At 44.4% G+C, this 5,248-nt stretch overlaps 1 pseudogene; it reads right to left on the bottom strand.

The window, feature by feature from the left end:
* Positions 1 to 2,385: 2,385 nt before the first annotated feature.
* Positions 2,386 to 4,155, bottom strand: LOC108635064 (annotated as a pseudogene).
* Between the last annotated feature and the right edge of the window lie 1,093 nt (positions 4,156 to 5,248).

Below are 5,248 nucleotides of genomic sequence, written 5' to 3'. Positions count from 1 at the left end.
CTGGTGGGCTGCTGTCCATGAGATTGCAGAGTCGGACACATCTGAAGTGGCTTAGCAGCAGCAGCAGCACACAAGAAGAGTACACAAGCCAAATAATTTGCTCACAGTAACAGAACTGAGATCATATGAAAAAAAAAAAAAAGGCTGGCATGGTGGATTAATGGGTATGGTAACCAGCCTTCAAGTGAATCGAATCTCCTGATATTCCCACTCCCATGTAGTTCTCTCTCAATCTATCACAGGGTTGACCTGGGAGACTAAGCAAATACAGGAGTGAAGATGTGTAACATCTGAAGAAAGACTCTGCACTTTATCATGGGTGCAAGTGCTTTCCTGAATCACTCATTCTGAGAAAAGACAGCAGCCTCCACAAGAGAAGCCCCTTGCAGAGGCCCACAGAAGGAGGAACTGAGGCTTCATGAGTACAGCCAAGTGTGAGAGCTTAGATTCAACAAGCTAAGTCTTCAGAGGTTGCCAAGCCAGACAAAAGCTTGACTACTACCTCAGGAGAGATCCTAGGCCAAGAGATAACACGTATTAAGTTCTTTCAGACTATTCACTTTTGAGATCATATGTACAACACAAACATTTCAAGTTATAATACCATTCACATCATACTTACACACAGAAGAGTTCTCCTATAAATAGAGCAAAAATTAAAACACACACACACACACACAACAAACCAAAGCACCAAAAAACAGGAGTTGCCTGGCAGTCCAGTGGTTTGGTTAGGACTCAGCCCTCTCACTGCCAGGATCCTGTGCTCGATCCCTGGTTGGGGAACTAATAGCCTATGAAGCCACATGTTGCGACCAAAAAAAAAAAAAAAATGCTGTGAAGTTCAAAGCCATACCAGCAAGGTAAGTATACAACACAGCTGTAGGCACAAGTTGCTGGGCATAGAGCTTCCTATGATCTTGTTTACTCACATGAAATGAACTCAGATGGTCCCTCGCCCCCATCCAGTGGCGTTCACTTACTTAATGAAATAAAGCCCTTAAGGGTACAGAAATGAGCAAGTAATCCCACATAAACAGGTTAAATCAAAACACATTTTCTCTGAATGAACCACTTGATTCATTTATTCATTTGGCCATGCTGCTTGGCTTGTGGGGTCCCAGTTCCCTGACAGAGATTGAATCCAGACCACTGCAGTGATAGCCCAGAATCCTAATCACCAGGCCCCCAGGGAACCCCCACACCTGCATTGCTTTGCTTTCATAGCTAAAACCTTAAGATATGTGCATTGCCCCATTTTAGCCTCACCAAGTGGTCGGAGTCAGCTCTACACAGCTTAAGACCCACGGTGCTCTTACTTTTTTTCTTTCAAGAAGGCAGGAGAAAGCAAGTCACCCTGCCTGTTTTTAAGGTTGCCACTCAGAAAGCTGCAAACCTGAAAACCATGATTGCCCTGAAGTCAGCACCCGCAATCAGGGTCAGGTAATCCCCAGTCAGGAATACTCTCTCTCAACAGCAACGTGTCGGCCCACGAATGAACGGGGAAAAACGGAAAGTAAGAAAGCCACAACTTTGTCCCTTATTGTAAACATGTCTGTCACCTTACCTCAGGGGCCCACTGAAAACCTGAGTGCTTGAGACTTCCCAGGCAGCAAACGGTCACATCCTGGGGACGAGCAGAGGGAAAGGTCAAGGTGAGTCACCTGTTCCGGGAACATACTGTCCCCCCAGGCCCTACCTGGTCCTACCCTACGGATGCTGAGCAGGCGTCTCACACTCAGAGCAAGTGATTGAACTCCTTTTCCCTGAGCTTCTTCCTCCCACCTCCCTTCTCTCAGTAACAAACAAATACCTCATCTGCCAACTTCCTGAACCAAAGGCCTGAATCTCGGGGCCTCCAGGGATGGGGCAGCCCTGGAGTCCGAGGAGAGGCAGAGGAAACAGGAAAACGACCAAAGCACCAGGGCAGTGAAGGGGCCACTAGATCGATTTTTTTTTTTTTTTTTTTGCTGCGCCCGCCTGACTATGCCTGGGTGCAGACCCGGGTTGGGCCGTGAAAATTTGTGTGTGTGTGTGTTTAAACACATCAGGTTCCACAGGAGAGCTGGGGGTGGTGCCGGGGGCCAGGGGCCTAAGACGCCCTTTCCGTGAGCTGGCTTGCCTACCCCCGTGGGCAGGAAAGCTGCTGGAGATCAGAGCCCGCCCAGCCTAGAGAGAGGAGAAGGCGAAAGGAGCCTGAGGCCTGTGGGTCCTGCCACACGCTCCCACACGCCCCGCCTAGCAAGGTCTCGTGCGAGTGGGGACCCAAGAAACCTTCCCTTTAGCCGTCAGGCACCGCTTTGGCTGAACCACGCTCCAATCCTTACCGGTCCCGTTGGCGGAGGTGACAGAACTGCCTGCTGCTCACCTGCCCTAGGCAGTTACCAGATTAAGGATGGCCTCCTCAGGTCTGGGGCCCGCCTCAGCTCCCCTCTACAGGCGTGCGGGCTGCCTGAGATGATTGGCTGCCAGGTGTCGGCGCCTGCAATCTGATTGGCCGGGAGGCCGAGTTGGGCGCCTGAGCCGGCGATGGATTCTCCCCCGCCCTCCCCGCCCCCCCTCGGCCGCCCACACACCCGGTAAAAACACCCACTGTGGGCGTGGTCAGGCCGAATCTGAATCTCAAGGGTCTTGGGTCAAGATTGCTCAGCTCACCAAACACAAAGAAAGAAAAAACAGATGGCACAGTCGCCAGGGCACTGGGCTGAGAACGGCCTCCAAGTCTATCAGGGGAGTCCAGTGATGGTGTCCAGCACTCACAGCCCTCAGGGGTGACCTCCCTTAAGCAAGTTCTTTGCTTAAGGAATTTGATCGTACAGTGGATCTTGAAGCCCCTCCTCTTGGAATTACATTTCAATCAATGCAGGGCAGCCTGACCTTGTTTTTGCACAGTCTATTCTGAGCTGAGAATGAGCTTTAATTTTTTCTTCTTATTTTTTTTTTTAATCTTATGCTCTACACTTTTAATGGCTGAGGAAAACCGAAAATAATTTTATTTTCTGACGTGAAAATTGTGTGAAATTCAAATTTTGGAGTCTTTAAAGTTGGAACAGGGGCTTGCCAGTTTCTTTGGTTATTATTTATGGCTGAAAACAATTAATCGCCCAAGATCATATTCGCAAAGCCTAAAGTATTTCTTTCTTGGCCGTTACAGAGACTTTTTTAAATGCCCTGTTCTGCTGGAAGTCTCCTAGTAGTCATATGGGAGAGTAAAGTTTTGGTTTTGTTACAATATTTTCTTCTCTATTATATTCATTTTTCATTCTTTACTAATTTCATTCCTTCATATCGCTATAAGTTTCCTTTAATGGAAGCAATTAAATAACATCAAATAAAATACATCTGTTGGTACTTTTAACAGGTAACATGTTAGAATGTATATGCTCAACTAAAAATATGTTGTATATATACAGTAAATACCACTTTAAGTAGCTTCAGAACTTGTATCTGGTTTCAAGTTGCTAGGAAGGTTTGGTAAACATCCAATATTCTAACCTCCAGCTGTTCTCAACTTCAAAAAAAATAAAACTTTTCAATAATTTGTTATCTCAAGTTTAAACTCCATTTTAGCTACATATATGAACATGCTTTCTAGGTCACATGATTTAATCTGACATATTGCCAATAAAGAAAATTTTGAATACCTTAGTTAAAAGAGAGATGTTGTTTTCTTCTTCCAGAAAGACAGGTAGTGAAGCCGATCTTTGAACAGTTTGTCGGTTTTTATGAAATCCATAAAGATTAAGCTGTCGAATTAAACTTTTCATACTCTTGGTTTCAAATATTCTGAAACGATCCTTTCTTTCCAAGACTTCTTTCTTGAAGAGTTCTTCATTTGATCACTCTACATGTGCCTGTCTCATCTCACCAAACAGATTCAAACTGATCACTTTCAACTATATTCCAAAGTTTTTGTGGAAATGTGAGTGAAAGAAAATCATTCCCATCATCTTTTTCTGGGACAGAATATGTGTAGTATGGCCTTTTGATCACAAGATCCTCAGACAAAGCCTGAAAAGCATATTCTTCAATCATAGATCTCAAAACTGAGTCCCCAGTTGTATAATCATACAAAGAAGATCTAATGGAGGTTTCTGAACCAGTGGATTCATTTTTAGGAGGTCCATCTTGAATTTCTGAAGAAATATGTGCCATCTCAGGGAAATCTTTCTTCAGATAATTTTCTCATTTGTCTGGTTTTACACAATGCAACTTCAAATGATGTTTGGCTGGCCTACAGAGAGAAACTCTCTGGACCATCACAGAGGTCCTGCCAGTCAAAAAGCTGTGACATAGCAAAATCACTGGTCTCCTAGCAATCGAAGGTTAGTTGCGACATGACAAAGTCACTGGTCTCCTAGCAATTGAAGGGTAATGTTCAACCAGTGTTTACTTCAGCCTCAACTTAAAATACAGACTGCTGACAGAAATAGTAACCAAAACCATGAAGCAAGCAAAATCTTGTTACTAAAGCTTTTGTTTTTTGTTTTTGGTTGCTGTGTTTGGGATGGCCTTTCTCTTTCTGGCAGTTTGTGGTTCCTCTTTATTGTGGAGGTTCCTCCCTGTGGCTGGGGTTGGAATGAGTGGCTTGCAAGTTTCCTGGTTAGGGAAGCTTGTGTCAGTGTTCCAGTGGGTGGAGCTGCATCTCTTCTCCCTGGAGGCAATGAAGTGTCCAGTAGTGAGGTTTGAGATGTCTATGAGTTTGCTGTTTGGGCAACCTATAATTTGAAGCTCCGGGCTATGTTCCTGTGTTGCTGGAGAATTTGCATGGTATGTCTTCCTCTAGAACTTATTGGCTCTTGGTGCTTGGTTTCAATGTAGGTATGGAGGTTTTTGGATGATTTTTTTCTTAATAAATTCATTTATTTTATTTGTAATTGTAGGTTAATTACTTTACATTATTGTATTGATTTTGCCATACATTAACATATATCGCCACAGGTATACATGTTCCCTTTCCTGAACCCCTTCCCTTCTCCCAACCCATACCATCCCTCTGGGTCATCCCAGTGCACCAGCCCCAAGCATCCAGTATCTTGCGTTGAACCTGGGGTGACTCATTTCATATATGATATTATACATGTTTCAATGCCATTCTCTCAAATCATCCCACCCTCTCACTCTCCACAGAGTCCAAAAGACTGTTCTATACATCTGTGTCTCTTTTGCTGTCTCGCATACAGGGTTATCGAAAACTCACATCAATAAATCTACTTTATTTCTGAAACAAAAGTGATTGTCATCCTTC

Source organism: Capra hircus, unplaced genomic scaffold, assembly GCF_001704415.2.
Source record: "Capra hircus breed San Clemente unplaced genomic scaffold, ASM170441v1, whole genome shotgun sequence".
NCBI lineage: Eukaryota > Metazoa > Chordata > Mammalia > Artiodactyla > Bovidae > Capra > Capra hircus.
The sequence above is the reverse complement of the archived record's forward strand: the minus strand, read 5'-3'. Positions and strand labels throughout refer to the sequence as shown.